Consider the following 18359-nt stretch of genomic DNA (forward strand, 5'->3'; position numbering starts at 1 on the left):
ACTAAGTAGACTTAGGTTCTATCCAACCCAAGTGTATATCTAGGTCATGACAATATAGGATCGACATAGGTTCAAACTAACACTATACTTGAAGTGACGCAAGGATATCCAATCAATAACTCGACCACAAAGAATTGATGACTTGAACCTACATGTGTATGCAGAGAAACTCGGATGGCATCGCTTATTTGTTCACTGCATATATATTCCTCTCTCCAGTGATGCTCTCCTTCTCTATCCTAGAGAGCAAGCTGGATCATCCTACATCCAAATTAGCAACCAGAACAGTAGTTAACCTATTACATAAACATCATCATATACATTGAAACAAAAGTTATATCTGTATATCATTAAGCATTGATGATAAACATTAGGTACACATATGCTCAATCCAAAAGATCTATCTGATGTAAACTCAATTTCACATGCATATTTACTACACAATATCTTAAAATTAAAAATTATTGTCAATATCATAAAATGGATTGTAACACAATAAAAAAGCATTCTTTTGGGATCATTAGTGTTTATGCTCCCAATTTAATGTTGTCGAAAGATCTACCCTCTAACAATGGATTGTGGATTCAATGCCTTCTTCCACTTGGGTTTTGTGTGGAGATTTTAATATGGTTGAGGTGGCATCTGACAAAGAAGGGTCCATTTTCTTTTCGATGGATAGCTAGTGAAAGGGGGGCATAGTTCTACATGTGCAATAAATTGGGTCTTTATGATCCCTATTCATATTGTTGCTACTCTCAAATAGTTTAGCATACATGGAGAAAATTATGGGTGGGAAATAACAAAGTCCTTAAATGACTTGATCGTGCCATGTTTATGGCTCAATATATTTTTCTCTTTTGCATCTTGTCAAGATCTTCCCATTATGCCTCTCTTTGAAATTACCTTGTCAGACCACTTTCCCATTAAGTTTAGCATCAACTGGCAAGTGGGCTAGGAATGGCCTCCCAAAATATGGCTTTTTTTAAGCGCTTATTTGTTGAGTCACAAGCCCATGTTGTCTCACAAACAAAGGGTTTGGAACCTTGAGTACAGTCCTACTCCGTACTTTGGGTGGATTTCTTAGTGGAATTGTGCTATTCAGCATACATCATGCTTCCTTCACATTTATGGCTGCCAACTTGCTATTTTTTGACGACAATCTAATGAGGCTACCCATCTCCCATTACCACTCCATGCTGAATTGACTGGAAGATTGAATCACAATTTTTATTATTTTGTTTCCTGGCAATATAGATTTGGTCAATTTTCTTAGTCATTGATTCCTTGGGATTGATTTGTTTAGCAAGTATTGTATTATTTGGAATTGGTAAGAATCGCTTCCCCTCTCTTTTCCCATCTGTAGTCCCAAACCACTAAATCGACCTACCTGGAAATGGTGATAGGAAGATTTTAGTTGTTGATCTATAACAAATCACTCCCCCTTCCATTTTCAGTGACTTAGGTTTTGGTCTGCAAATTAAGAGAAGAAATATCCTCCCTTTCCCACCATGCCTAGTTGAGTGCTATGTGGATTTCCAACAAGAAGACTTGTTTTTCTATTTATCAGCAACCAAATTAGTTTACCTAAAATTGGGAATAGGAGGCAATATGCATTTAATTAGTTGGATCTGTAGTAAGAAGGAAATCACCCCCTACTTTCTTGTCTGTGTTATCAAATTTAATAGGTTGAATTCGAATTTTCTTTCTTTGGTTAAATTTTCTATGTTTGCTTATCATGTTGGCTACTAGTGCCAAATCACACTCTTTCCTCTATTTTTCCCATGGTTGGGTACAAGGTATCCTTTCTAATATCGCCTTTCTTTTTCCCTTGGATCGACTTGATCTGCATGTATTGATTATTTTTCTTCTAATTTTTGTTCATGGTAGATTTTTATTAAGCTTTCAAATTCTGAAAACTAATTTGTGTTGAGAGTCAATTTCGTAGAGTCTAATCGACTCTTAGGGGGCATAAGATGTGTATATTATATATTTATTATATATATTGTGTTACATTTGTTTATTTATCCTTTCTTTAAATTTTATTATTATCCTCAATAAGAATGACCTTCCACAATTGGGTAGTATTGGTTTTTACCTTTGTTTATTTCAATTTGAAACTTAACGATAGTTTATTTTTATAATTGAGAGATAAGGTAAAATTATAATAAATCAATTAATCTGAGAGGCGATCTTAGTCAACTGTTTATGATGAATGACTGGAAAAGCGTGCTTGATTATGGTTTAACCAAGGAAGGGTGGTTTCTTTCACCTACCCCAATAGGGTTAAATTGGCCAATAAATTATTGATTTTCTCCCTGCCATAACACATGTAGTTATTTCAATAGTTTGGTTGTTAGTTCTACATGCATTCATAGGTTCCATTCCCGCCAGTTGATTCCGGTTTTCTAGGAAACTCCATCGTGAGGGATGGGAGCTTATCATGATCATCTGGGAAGTGTAAGCTTCATTTGGCTGGGTGGATAAAACGCTTGGGTCATATGTCCATCTTCCAAATTTGCAGATGGAGGTGAGTCTGATGCTAATGGAGATGACACATCCAAAGATAGAGAATCAAAGAAAATATATGTAATAATTGAAAGATGTATATTGTATTGTATCTTTATTGTAAATGACCAGAATGGTCTCATGAAAAGCTATGTAAAGGACCTAAGAGATATAATGATGTAAATGTGACAAAAAGTTGTCATGCAAATGTAACTAACAGAAAGAAGAGAAAAATCACTAACCTACTAACCCACTAACATGCATCTTGTGTGCATGATTTAATTTCCTTTGGTTACTTTTCATTTCATGAATGCATGCATGTTGATATATAATTGCACATAGTTGGCATTAATTATGGCACATTAATTATGGATTTTGCATGTTAATTTAATTTCATGATAATTCATGCAAACTTTATTTCTATTTCTCTTTTTCTAAGTTGCATGATACGTTTTTCATGTTAGACATGCACCGCATGAATGTTAAGTTTTACTTTATCTATTTGCATGCATGCTAGCTAATGTAATTCTCACATGTCCATTAATGGAAATTTAATTAGAATGTAATTATGAATCATTTATGAGGAAAAAATTTGGGTTAGGACTAGAAGGTCCTTACATTTTGGTATCAAAGATTAGGGTTTAAACTCTATGACCTTGTGCCTTCTATGCTAAGACTTAGTTATTTGAACTTTCAGGATACTTAATAGGACAATATGGTGCAAACAAGGAACAAAGATGGACCTAGAAGTAGTGGACCTAGCAATAACCCTAGTGAGAGGTTGGATCATATATTTGAGCTCCTCAACCATCAAGAGACCCAAATGAACAATATGGAACAAGAAATACAAAGGATATCAATGGGAATCCTAGGAATGAGTTAGCTACCAATGAAGGACCTAGGATAGAAGAAGTAAGGAAACCTAGGGTGGATGATGAATCTAGCAAAGGGAAGATATCAGAAGAACTGGGAAGGGACCTCAAGAAATTTACTCCACCCAAATTTGATGGGAAAACCATAGGTGATGGAGCAGAAGCATGGATTATAGAGATGGAAAAATATTTTCAACTTAGAAACTTATCTGATGAAACTAAAGCTATATGGGATCCCTACCAACTTTCAAGAGAAGCAGCTACTTGGTGGGACAATGAAAGAGTAAAGAACAACTTTAAACCTGGGGAACTCACTTGGGATATTTTTCTTCAAATTTTCCAAAGAAGATGGCTTCCACAACACTTCTTAAATAGTAAGATAAATGAGTTTCAGAAACTAACTCAAGGAGACATTACAGTGACTCAATACTGGGAAAAGTTTTCTCACCTATTGAAGTATGTGCCACAATATCAGATGAATGAGATGTTTAGGGTCTGTAAGTCCATCTTAGGACTGAAACCTTAGATAGGAGTAGAAGTTGAAAAGCACAGTCCTAAAACTATGGCAACATTGTTTGAGAAGGCGTAAATTGTACACCCTTAATTGGGTGGTACAATTCCATGCTTAGATTAACACCCACCTTAGGGCGTTTGCATCTTGCATTTAAAATTCCCTTTAAGAATTCAATTAATTAATTTGATTAAATCTAAAGTCTTCTTTTATCCCTCTACACCTCATAAAATTGGGACCTTTACATTAAGTGTGCCCCTTTTTATTTTATTCCTCCAATAAATCATTTCATCAAATACCCTAATTATGTCCTATTTCGACCTTCAAGGCCCCATTTCGCATATCTAGACATCATAAATTTCCATATCCTCCATGAATTGACTTTAATATTACAATATCTTGCTTCCCCAAAAATTTGGTGAAAAGTTGGATTCATAAATTTCAGGAGCAGCCGAAATTTTCAAAAATTTAAATTTTTGAAGTATCATAGCGCTCTGCAATATGGAAAATGGTTCTTGTGGAGGATGTAGGCAAATTCACTGGGAGTATATGCCATGGAATGACTGGATTTCAGTGCAAATTCTAGAACCTTTGGCGACCTTTCATGGACACATCAATGACAAGGACCTCGACCAACTTTTTCTGCTACACAATCCACAATTGATAAGAGTTGTCAAAGACTTCATTGGTGAGGAGATGTTATCCCCACAAGCTAAGAGGATTCTGTATCCCCCATCAACTTCTCAGTTCCTTTCTGTCAAATGCTCAGGATCTCTTGCAATCTACTCCTCTGCTGGAATTAGTATTCTTCAAGTTGGTAAGGCAAGATGTGCTTCCCCCGGCCCCATTCCATGAAGCCCTGGCAAAATATAATCTATGGCAGCGGTCACTTTATTCAATCTAGCAATGCTTACATGGTACTCTATGACCAAATAAACCATGCCCTTGAATGGCAAAATTTTTGGCATGTGAAGAACGGCTTGCATCAATTCGGCAAACAATTGGATGACCACATTGTACATAGAGTCAAAGTCAAAGTTGGGGCTCTAATGAAAATCCTAGAAATAGAAAATGTTGACCCCTATTTGCAAATATCGCAACCTGTGGAAAGGGTTTGGACTACAAATAGATTTCCAGACCTCAACGTACTAGCGCAGGATGAAGTCATGGGATGGACTACTTCCCTTTTGCCCGCCTTCGATGCCCCTGCAATTCAAACCCAGGAAGACACCGCCATGAACAAGTAAAGTTATTCCGGTTTTGTTTTTTGCTACTCAGAATATGCTCTTTTTTGGCAGGTGGAAAATCTAATGGCAACCAAATAGGTAAAGGAGTCATCTTCTTTGCTTGTCGACTAGCACTGGTATTGGAGGCTTTTCTTTTTATGAACCAGTCATAAGGACATCATACCGGTATCAAAGCACCAGTACAACACAATTGGAAACCGGTTCTCACAGCTCATCAGTGCTCCGACAATCAGATTCATGCTTCTCAGTCGCCATGGTAACCGGTTAAGGGGTTTGGTTATTTTTGGCTTCCTCTGATCTCATCTCGACCAGTTACTCTCTTTTTGGCCCCTAAGAGACTCATTCTATGGGCAGACCCTATTTATCTCTCCAGATCAGGTGGCTTCTTCTCATAGCCTCCTTCCTTTTTCTTCATTGTATCTAAGCAAGGATATAGGGTTTTCTTTCTGGTTCTTTCCCTATTGAGCTCTTGAATCAGTTTTCTTATTAATATATATATCAATGGCTTGCCACTTTTGCTAAAAAAAAAAAAAAAAAATCAGGAGCATGTTTTGGCAGTATTTTAATATTCAAATCCAAGAGATTGGTGGGAAATATTATTTCTAGGTCGGCCTATGACTCAAAACAAAGTTAGGGTTTCATACATATAACCTTTCCTTTCCTCATTCGAAGGATCAGATCTACAAGCAATTAAAGGAGCCTCTTATGAAGTGAAAGTGCAGGTTATGTGGAGTCTACAATCAGCAAATCAAACATTCGTCAACAATTTGTCAATCCTTTATCAATATTTCTCAACATCAATTAGGAGCTTTCAAGATATTGAAGAATAATAGGAGATCACCGACTCTTGATTGCCTTGTACCCCTCCCTTATGGTTTGGTATGGTTTCATGTTATTTTTATGTCTTTGTATGAGCTTCAGAATATTCATTTTAAGAATTGCATTCATGGTTTAGATCCATTATTGCATTTGTGATTTGAAGCATTTACATTTATATTTACACTCATTTAGGGTTTACTCGCCAAAGCGTATGGTAGAACTCTAGATCTACTTTTTTGTTCATTTAGGATCTTGCATACACACAAGATTCTTGCACACGCATTTTTAGTACATTATCGGTTATTTATGGAGGTGGATGTTAGACAGTTCAAATAACTGGAGGACAACTGAGAGGGGGGTGAATCAGTTGTCACATATTACTGAAGCCATTAGCAATTAAAACTTTAATACTGGAACCCAAAACATTAATACCAGAATCGTAGTTAAACCAATTAAGCATAAACAATAATCACATAATAAATACCATCCACATGACACCAAGATTTATACGTGGAAAACCTGGTAAAAGGAAAAACCATGGTGGGAAGCCTACCCACAGTCAGATAATCCTTCTGTAGTAAGTATGTGAATTACAATTGAGGGGCTTGCACTTGCAGGAAATCCAACAGCCTGGAGCACACTGCTCATCACAAAATAAGCCTCACTGACTACATAGAAATCCAGACTACAATCCGAAGAAGTGTTGAATTGCAAAAGATAGCATCTCCTATGCCTGAGTATAGTTTCAATTAAGCTCAATACCGGAGGACTAAATCCTCTTACATAAACCCAATTTGATCTCCAATGATCGACCAAATCCTCTGCCTGAATGATATTACATTATTCGCACATTACATTCCTTTCCCATAGCCATTATCTCTACCATAACCATGATGATCTACAATGAGATCTTACATTATATATACAAACCCTCAACCATAAACAATTAAGTCAGCCACCAGATAATAAACCAATTATATAATTATAAACCATGTCAGCCTTAGACCAAACAAATAATATTCAACATATAATACATCCTGGAAACACATCAAGAGGCCCAATCCACACGTTACATTAAAGTCGGTCCATAACCTAGATCAATCGGGACCCAGTATAGGTCCACATGCTACAGCAATGATCTCCATCCGCCAAGTCTCGAGTATGATCACCAACAACATCCTGAAACTCCACCAAAATTTGCACCAACACCACTTATGCAATTCATCAAAGATCTTCATCAAAAGCTCTGTCAGTAAAACCCTCATCGAAACCAGAAACCAAGCTTCTAAGAAAACAGGATAGCATTCGATCACCAGACCAAAACTAACTTACTGAATATGAGCATGAGTATCATGAATAAGCCAATTCCATAACCAAACCATACCGGAGCCTACAGGATCATGCCGGATCCAAATCAACCAGAAACCACTCAACCTACCAGGACCAGAAAGGTGTCGGTAAATCATCAAAACAGTTAGTGTTGGTATCAATGACAAAACATCAATGTGACAGATAATCAATTCCACCAAATGGCCAACAATAGAAACCACCAAAACAAGGGGTTTGACTAAGGCAAAACCCTATATAGCTACCTAGACACCCTTTTTCCAATTGTGGGTGCAAGTATAGGAACCCAATGCATGCATGACTTTTGGGACCAACAGAACACACAAATATAGATCCAACCTTGGAATTTGACATCAGTCTTCAAGGAAAAGGGTGTCACGCCTTGATCCTCCCATGACTAGGGTGTGGTGCCCTATTCCTCTGGGTTTTTTAGTATTTTTTGGCAATTTCGCATTTCAAGTCTTCAGAATCCCAGATCCAACAGTTTCAGCCTCCTGCAGTATTAGGGACCAAAGCACCTAGAGCACTGGTCCTGCCTATTCAACTCCAAATTTTAGGCACAGGTGCGCATCTGGATTTCCCTCCCTGTTCTGTGTTTAGTTTCTCAGTTTCAGTTCAATCATATTCTGCATTTTCAATTTATGTTGGCTTCATTGTTCATCTCCTAGCATAGTTGGTTATTACATCAGATTTTGTACATCTCCTATACATTACAACAAAGGAATAGAAACCCTAAGAGATATTCTTTGAATCTCTCTCCTCTACAAGAAGTAGTCAAAGTGAGATATCTCCCTAGGCTCTTTCATATTCCAATATGTGTACATCGGAGTGGGATTAGGTCTTAGCTACTTGGTTCCATTTTTATGCATCACAATAGATATATCAAGCTAGGAACAAAAACTCAAAATTCAAGAAGAGGATGTTTCAAAACAATAATCAAAAGGGTGGAACTCAACATATCAGAAACTTGAAGAAGAACAATATCGAGGACAATATGAGACAAAACTTTAATAAGAATAATAACTGAGGGAACAATAACTATGGTAGTAACATTTACAACAATAGGAATAACAATGGGAAGGATAAGACAGAGTATAAGAAGGGACCTAGAGGTGGCTATTTCATTTGTGGAGGAAACCATTATATTAACCTATGCGATCAACGCACAACTAAGATAGGAGGGAAGAAGCAGCTGCAACACCAAATTCATGCCACAGTTGACAACTGTCAAGTAGATTTCCAAGTTTCACCTATTCAATTTAATGGTAAACTTGTTGGTCATGCAGTTTCCATTGTTATAGATACAAGTGCTACTGAATTTTTTGTGGATCTTAGAATTGTATCTAAGTTAAATATTAAGCCTAGTTATATGTCAAAACCTTGGAATGTTCAATATGGGAATCGGACAGAGGAAAGGGTAGACAGATGTTTGGCATGCAGTGAATTACAACTTCCCACCTTCCTAACAGAGTAAATCTATATGTAGCTCCATTAGGAAGTTATGATGTCATCTGAGGAATCAATTGGTTGATTGAGCATAAGGCCATAGGAAATTGTAAGGATAAACTTGTAGAGTGCCTTGATGATTTAGGAAATCAATTGGAGATACAAGGGGTTAAGAAGCCTTTGCAACTTAGACAAATTTTAGCAATGCAACTTAAGAGGGCCCAAAGGAAGGGTTGTGAGATCTATGCAATTCATATCAAGGATCTAGGGGAGGATAAAAGTGGACTTGATACACACCCTATCCTTTGAGAGTACCAAGATGTCTTTCCCAAGGAATTACCAGGATTGCCTCCCAAAAGGGAATTTGATTTCACTATTGATCTACACCCAAGGACTGAACCTCAATCTAAGGCACCCTATAGAATGACAACCATATAATTTAATGAGCTTAAAGTACAGTTGCAAGAGTTAATGGACAAGAGCCTAATCAAACCAAGCATATCACCTTGAGGAGCACCCATGATCTTCATCAAGAAGAAGGATGGCACCCTCCATTTCAAATGAAAGGTACAACAATGTTCTCCAAAATTGATCTAAGTTCCAGGTACCACCAACTTAGAATAAGGTATGAAGATATACATAAGACAGTCTTCCAAAATCACTATGGACATTATGAGTTCATAGTGTTACCCTTTGGCCTGACAAATGCTCCAGTAGCTTTTATGAACCATATGAATAGTGTCTTCAGAGATTGTCTAGATGACTTTGTCCTAATTTGCATAGATGATATCCTTATCTACTCAAAATCAATATAGGAGCATGAGAAGCACTTGAGGCTAGTATTGCAGATATTAAGGGAACACAAGCTCTATGGTAAATTGTCCAAATGTACCTTCTTCCAAAGGAAAATTCATTACCTGGGGCATATCATTTCTGAAGATGGAGTCTTTGTTGATCCAGAGAAGATCAAATCAATCATATAATGGAAAGCCCCTCGAAATGTTTCTGAGGTCTATAGCTTTATGGGGTTAGCTGGATATTATAGGAAGTTTGTAGAAGGGTTCTCTAAGATTGCAACTCCTATAACTGCACTCCAAAGGAAGGGAATAATATTTGATTGGATGAATTAATGTGAGCAAGCCTTCAACTTATTAAAACAAAATTTGACCTCAACACCTATACTCACCATACCTGGCCCAAATGAACCTTTTATAGTTATCACTTATACGTCAGGAGAAGGGATAGGAGGAGTATTAATGCAGAATGAACAAGTGGTAGCCTACAAGTCTAGGAAGTTGAAGCAACATCAAGTCAACTATTCACCATGTTGGTCTCAAAAAAGACACCCAAGTTCACATTCAATCTATCTATGAAATATCCAATCTCAATCAATGCAATGCTTCGGGGCTTGGACAACATCACCTAGGATCCTAATGATCCTCCTAAACTTCAAGTTCTACAAGACCTAGGGGGGGCACCATTTGATGCACAAAGTACAAGCAATTACAAACATATGGCATCAATAAAAGTAGAAAAATCTCACAGGGCACAACAACAAGGAGGTTACTGCAGATGGGATAGATCTACAATGACATCTCAACAAGATTGGAGCATGAGATAGATGGAACGTCTAAAACTACAAACATAAAACTAAAAGGATATTTGATATTTTAAATCTCTGAGAATCCCCAGAATCTGCAAGACCAGTGCCTTATCCAAGGGCATGGAGTCATACATCAAACTAAAAAATGAAAACCTCTATTGCAAATCCAATTCATTGAGAAAGATATCCCTATATCAATGCATGGCATTAATACATTCTAAACTCAAATGGAGGATCATACATATCCAGACATTATCCTGAATCCAAAATGTTGATTCATAGAATTTAAACTCTTCCTTGAAGAGTACCTAAGAACACCCATTACACTCCCACTCTGAGAGGACAAACCCAAACTCCCTTGAAGACTGGATTCATTGAAAATAAGAAAAGGCCAAGAGAAAATCCAATAAATTGTATATATTCCTTACATATATTTGACCTGTAACAGAAAACATCTATAGCAAGAAGATACTCTATTGCTTGAAAAGGAACATTGTATTACAAATTTGGCCAAAAGCTCAGAATTGGAAACCGAGATTATGGAGCCTTGCTCACAAAAATATGGAACCCCTACCAAATGAGAAGACTCTCGAATAAGAAGGAAAGGGAGGTCAAAATCAGATTTCATTCTCTAACAATAGCAACTACCCTATCTTTCAACATTAATTGATTCACACAACTTGGCCTGCAGAACATCCAATCTCTCTAACTGAAAAATCCAATCTAAGATCTTGAGGCAACTACCCCATAAATACTTATTGTCAGTTACACTTGAATGCAGAATCAGATTCCTCAGATAGAGAGCTTTCCAACGATATATAACATTTATATATTAGGCAAAAATTAAATCCCTCAGCCACCAATCTTTCTGCAGGTCAATCGTTTAATTTTCTACCTGTTCACCATAGTCAGAAACTATATTTTAAATCTTTGAATTTTCCCGCGCAGACATCTGCCATGCATCTCCACCACATGGCACCATCTAGTTCATTCTTGGGCCCTTATCCTGCCACCTCAGCACCGCCTGGGTTCACCGTCGGAATGAAGCTCTTTGTCTTTTCTTCGGCTTGCTTGTTCTTTTTATCGGGCCCCACCGCTTGATCACCAAGTCATGGCTATTAGCCATCGAGCAACTTCATGTTGCAACTTGGCGACAGTTGTTGATCTTCCCTGGATCACCTTTGTGATGAATACTAACAGGGGGGTGAATTAGCATACCGAAAAATAATGAACTTAAACACTTGAACAGTTTAGTAGAAAACTAGTATAACAGTTTTACTAACAAACCGGTTAACACAAATGCAAACCAAACAGCAAATAAGGCATCCACCCACAAAAGCACAATCACCATAACACAATAGATTTTGATGTGGAAACCCAAATAGGAAAAACCACGATGAGATGAAACTCACAAGTAACTATCTGCATAACAGTAACCAGACTGGTTAAGGTCAGACCGGTTAAGGTCATACAATGTTCTTTACCAGAACAGATCCTGTTAGGAATCTCAATCTTTGTTAGGAGATAAGGCCGATTCAAGACTACCTTGTGAGAGGATTTCAGATCCATAGTTGTGAACCACCTTGTTAGAGGATTTACAAAGGCTTTTCCAGGCCTACCCGGTTGGTGCAGAAGCACCCTTCAAAGGGCTCCCACCATTTGATTTTGATTGTGCTCTTGCTTCTTTAAGAAGCCATTGTATATACAATAAGAGCCATGTGCTCATTGGGTCTAGTTTAGGTCCTAGTTGAGGTCCTAGGGTCATAAGTCAAAGTTGAGTTTTTCTTGAAAGTAGAGGGTATGTGTGCCTTTGAGGTGTTTAGGTTTCTTCTTAGTATGGTGGTGTCCTTAGGTTAGCCCAATGTGGGCCTAGGAGTCAAGAAAAGAAACATTGAGAAAGTTGCTCAAAAGTTGCAAAAGTTGCATGACAACTTTTCAAAGTTATCAAGCAACTTTTCCACCTAGTAGGTAAAAATCCTTAGTTTAGCATGGACAACCCTAATATGGGCACACAGACTGAGGAAAGGGTGGTATAAGTAGATGCAAACCCTAAGATAATGGGTTGGATGTCAGTTGTTGTACGACCCAAGCAAAGTGACTTGACTGTGACTGCAATTTTGTTGCCAGTCGGCACTAATGGAGTAATGAAGGAATGATAATGGATTGATCTTCAAACAAAACTATGTAGAGAGTCTTGTATGGTATAAATAATTTCATCTTGAGCATTTAGATTAGGTTTTGTTTTCAAGTTGTGTGTGTTTGTAAATATTTTGTAAACTTGCTTCCCACTGTCCAGTTTTGGACTGGTTTGTGTCAATGGGTTCATAACTCCATTCCCCATTGTGGAATCACAATGAAACCATGGGGAATGAGAGTGTAGACCTTGTACATTACTTCAAAGAAAGCAGGGCCCTTGAAGATGCAGGGAGGCCATCTAAAGACCCACTCCTAGGCGAGACTAGACAGTGCCCGGCTAGGAAGGGTTAAGTTGCAAAGGTCTTGGAGAGCAAGGAAAGACAGTGGAGGAGGCACCCTTTGGAGGAGTTGTAGAGGGGTGAGTGGAGTACCATTGGTAAGAATGAGGATCTTCCACCAATCCAGACAAAGTGGCAAGAACATCAAACCTACACTGTGACCCTGGCAAGCCTAAAAACCCTCTTTAAAACCCTTAAAAACTTTAAAATCCACCTAGGGCAGTGTACGGACACTTGGAGACCCAAAAATAGAAAAATCCTTGAGTCCTTGCCAAATGAATAGCAGGTATTTTGGAAATTTTCACAAGCATATGCATCGTTTGCAAGAGGGAGCCCTAAAAGTCTGGATAGGAGGCCTAATTGGGCACATTCCTTGTAGCCCTATTTTGTAGGAAAAAGACAAAATAGTGAAATAGGTAAGGAGTTGGATGTTGGAAACCTCTTGGGGGCACATGAGTGGGTGGAAAATCATCTCTTAGAATTGTCTTATCCTTGCTAGGACCTCAGAAGGTGTGGTACAAGCCAAACCCTTATTATCCTAAGTAAGGGTTCTTTGAGTTTCATGAGTAGGTGAGACCTTAGGAGAAGCAATTCAAGTTGTTGGTGGGTGGATTGGGCAAGGTCAGGGGATTCCACAAGCAAGGGAAGTCCTAGAGACCCTAGGGTGTGGTTAGAACACCTGGTGACCCAAAGAAAGGATCTAGGAGCATAAACTAGGCTAGTCTATCCCAAACCCCATCCCATCATCGGTTAAGGGTTACAGACTTGTCGAAGATGTGATTAATCAACAAGTGAGTGATCTAAATACTAGCATATTATGCTTGGTTAGATCCTTGATAGCTCATTGTTAATGCATTTCAGCATTACTTCAATCTTCAATATCTTCACACTTTGTTTCTTCACACAGACCTAATCTTCTTCTGTGATCGCACATGTAAAAACTTCTTCAACCACACAAAACCCTAACAACCTTCTAAAACCCTAGACATGATGTCCTTATAAAGGAATCTGATTTCATGTCGGTCCAATAGGATTACATTGCAAGTTCCTAGGTTCACTGCATCTGGACACATTTGGTAACACGGCACAGAATCATCGTCAAAGTGTTGGTGGATGGTAACTCATCACAAAAATAATACCGGTTGGTAACTCATCATAGAGTAATACCGGTTCATATATTTACCTATTACCAGTTCACATATTTTACCAATTACCAGTTCACACATTTTACCAATTGCCAGTTTGCCAAAATGAAGACTGGGAAAAATGATAACAACCGCTTTGTTTCTTCATACTGCTTTGGGATCCTCAAACTGCTTGAGGTCTTCATACCGCTTGGGATCGGTAAACACTTTTTGCAAAACACCAATAGTCTAAAGACTATAATACATGATATCAGTTTGGAACAAATATCGGTTGAGCATAACTCATACATACAAAAAGTGATCTCAAAGCAAGTGTGTGTCCATCAATGACAATCACAACAACATCATCAAAAATGCCAACAATCTCCCCCTTTGGCATTGATGGCAACACTTAGGAAAAATTTTGACATCTAAGTGTTTGACAACAAAAATATGTCATAATCAAAATTACTCCCCCTAAGCATATACACTACCCCTTTTGCAGAAAATACAATGTATACTACTCCCTTACAGCGATAAAAATGAAAGTATACATAACATGCATCAAAATTTTAAATACAAAATACTACTCCCCCTTTGCCAACAATGACAAAGTACAGCTGAATAATCCCTGTTTCCATTATCATTAAAATCATAAGTGTTTATGACAATAAAGAGTGAAACTTGTCAAAAACTGATTTAAAGTCCTGCATAAATGTCTTCATGGATAAAGACCATGACTCAAGAAATGAGGTAGCAACCTTACTTTCCGTTTTCATCTGGAAAACTTGTTCCTCCATGGCATCCAAGGTACTCATCTCTTGAGTGACCATTAAGGCATCCATATTGAGATAGCATTTCTGAAGTATTTGCAGTCTTGGTAGTAGAACCAGTTGAAGTTCCTGCAAATCCCGTGTCTAGTTGTTGATCTCTAACTCTATTCTTGCAGTCTGGAGTTGAAACCGGTGAATAGTTTGCCCATATGTGGTGAAGGAATCATAGGGCGTCTTGAAGATGCTTATGTATGTCTGCAAATCAGATTGTAGTTTCTTTCTGAGCAAGCACATCATCATAGAATAGATGGGGTTGGCTTATCTTACTGAGCAGTAATTTCCCCTCATCCATAGAATCTCTTATGTCTTTCTGCGCTTTCTGAAGTTCTGACCAGGGCTCGTTTAATTTCTTCACTAAGGCAGTGTTCAGTGCCTTTTGATGCTTCTTTTGTGCATTGGCTTCAGCAACATCTTCTAGGCATTGCACTTGGTCCTCTACAACTGTGCATAAAATTTTCAGTTGGGCCAGAGAGGAATCAGTATTGGGGAGGTTGGTACCGGGTATCAAACTAGTAAGAGTTTCTACCATAGTTTGAATAACATCTTGTTCCTTCTTCCTCCTTAGCGCTTCCAGTCGCTCTTGGGAAAGCTTAATGCTTTGCAGCAGCTCCGTTTCATTTACAGATTGGAGGTCAATGGGACTGGTAATATCAGTCGGTTTGGCTTGACTACTGGTTTCCTTTGGGGTCTCCACTTGCACGCTCTTTGCCGCTTCCTCCTTGTCCTTGGCTTTTTGCTTTTCTTCTTTTACCTTCTTTTGCTCCTTTACTTCTTTCTTTCTTTTCTCTTCTTCCTTCTTCCTTTCTTCTTCTTTCCACTTCTCTTCTTCTTTCTTCTCCTCTTCCTTCTTCTTCTTCTCCTCTTCCTGTTTCTTCTTCTCCTCTTCCTGCTTCCTCTTTCCTCTTCTTTTCTCTTCTCCTCTTCTTCTCCTCTTCTTGTTTCTTCATCTCCTCTTCATGCTTCCTCTTCTCCTCTTCTTTTCTCTTCTCCTCTTCCTCTTTGCTCTTTTTCTCCTCTTCTATTTGTTTCCTCTTCTCTTCATGTTTTCTCTTTTCCTCCTCTTGTTTCTTTTTCTCATTCTCTATTTGCTCTCTGTCAGCCTTTTCTTTGTCCTGTTACTCCTTGTCCACTTTCTTTTTGTTAGCTTTGTCCTTTGTTGTATCTGGGGTGACATTTTCACCATCCAAAGCATCAACGTCAATAGGGTCCATTTGTTCAGTGACCGGTTCTCTTGTACTGTCATACACCTCATCCAGTTTTTCAACTTCCGGTTCTTGTTCAGCCTTCTTGTTGGCTTTGGACACTTGGTGCAACCTTAGAGCAGCTTTGGCATGAGAGTGGGTATCTTTTACCACTTCAGGGACTTTCCTTTCTAGCAACAAGAGTCTCCTTCTTCTCATGAAAAAGAGGCCTTTATATTTTTCCATAACTTCATAAAGTTCTAAATTAGACACACCAGGAAAATATTGAGCAAATATTTCCTCTCTTATTTCCTATTCCTTTTCTATGGCAATGTGCCATTTGTTATCTAAAGAATAGTATAAAGAATCCGGTGTCACAAATTTAATTTCTAATGGTGACCGGTCATTAATACATGAATAATTAATGACTTCATGTTCTACTTCCTCTTTCTCATTGTCATTGAAATCATCAAAATAATCTACTAAATCACTCAGCACTTTTCTCCTAATATTCTTGATAGTTCTTTGACAATGTGTCAAAGGTTTGTAAGAGGAAATATCAATATTACTGGTGCTAATGATGTTCATTCATTGCTGGTTGTCTTTGTCTTCTTCCTCGTTTGCCTAGTCTTCTTAGGTTGTTCTTCATATTCTGTGTCCTCTGAATCCGGTGTGTTGCATTTTGTCTTTCGCTTCCTCTAAAATACCTTGGCGGGTGCAACTTCTAGTTTCTTCTTTACCGGTGACCGCTTGGTCACTTTAGGACTTGTTGAAGTAACCGGTGCCGATACAAATGGCACTGCCTTTCCCTTCTTTACTGAAGGCTCTTTAACCGGTGTAACCCTTTCCAGATAGGTGTTGGTTCTCTTCTTCTTAGGATCAAGCAGTGAGGAAAGTAGGGTAGAAGCATACTCGTCTAGCATATCATACATTACCTCATATCCCATAGGTTCCACCTTTTCTTTTCTAGGCTCAACCGCCTCCATTATACACTCATCTTCTCTGATGGTGAAGCAGATGTCCTCTTCATAGTTCTTGACAATATCACTAGACATTCTCACCCTTTGGCTCATCTTGCATCTGAACTCATCAAAGTATTTGTTCAGGACTTCAGGATAACCAGTTCCAACCACTTGAAGACTTTCTTTGATTTGCTTGGTAACCGGTTTGTTAGCAGACCACTGAATATCATCGACTCCAGGGAAATGGCCTTGGAAGTAGAAGAACAATCCGACCAATAGTTGTCCAAATTTAAATTTCAACGCATTGTCCTGTTTAATTGACTTCAGATTCACCAGAAGTTGCCTTTGCATACAGGTGCATAAATCAAACGAGGCATCTTTCATGGATGATAGTCTTCAAAAGAGTTCAAAAACAAGCTTGTGGGTATTCATCCCCACCGTGGTTTTTAATGGTTATGGTATTGGTGACACACCACATGCATATGTTTATGGGTGAAGTTGTTATCAAGTATTGAATGTATTTGAAGTGTTCAAACTTATCAGTTTATGTTGTCTAAAGTATTACTGTGCTTAACCGGTATTGCCATGGTTAAGTTCAATGATGAAGACAACCGGTTGGTATTGCTTTAACTTGATAAGTTGTTGAGAAAGTTTTTGTCTGTACTGATTCACCCCCCACACCCCCCCTCTTAGTACCAATTAGGGTATATGTTGTTCATCATTATTCATCATTTTTATTTTCCAGCAACCAAATCAGTTTCCCTGAAACTAGGAATAGGAGGCAATATGCATTTAGTTAGTTTGATCTGCAGTAAGAAAAAAATCACCCCCTCCTTTCTTGTTTGTGTTATTGAATTATATAGGTTGAATTTAAATTTTCTTTCTTTGGTTAAATTTTCTATGTTTGCTGACCATGTTGGCTACTAGTGCCAAATCGCACTCTTTCCTCTCTTTTTCCCACGACTCAGCACAAGGTATCCTTTCTGATATCGCCTTTATTTTTCCCTTGGATTGACTTGATCTACATGTATCAGTTATTTTTCTTCTAATTTTTATTGATTGCAAATTTTTACTAAGCTTTCAAATTATGAAATTTAATTTGCGTTGAAAGTCGATTTCATAGAGTCTAATCGACTCTTAGGGGGCATAAGATGTGTATATTATATATTTATTATATATATTGTGTTACATTTGTTTATTTATCCTTTCTTTGAATTTTATTATTATCCTCAATAAGAATGACCTTCCACAATTGGGTAGTATTGGTTTTTACCTTTGTTTATTGTCTATGATGGATGATTAGAAAAGTGTGCTTGATTATGGGTTAACCAGGGAAGGGTGTTTTCTTTCACCTACCCCAATAGAGTTAAATTGGCAAAAAAATTATTGATTTTCTCCCTACCATAACACATGTAGTTAGTTCAACTATTTGGTT

This window comes from Cryptomeria japonica, chromosome 4 (genome assembly GCF_030272615.1).
Source record: "Cryptomeria japonica chromosome 4, Sugi_1.0, whole genome shotgun sequence".
In the NCBI taxonomy this organism is placed as follows: Eukaryota; Viridiplantae; Streptophyta; class Pinopsida; order Cupressales; family Cupressaceae; genus Cryptomeria; species Cryptomeria japonica.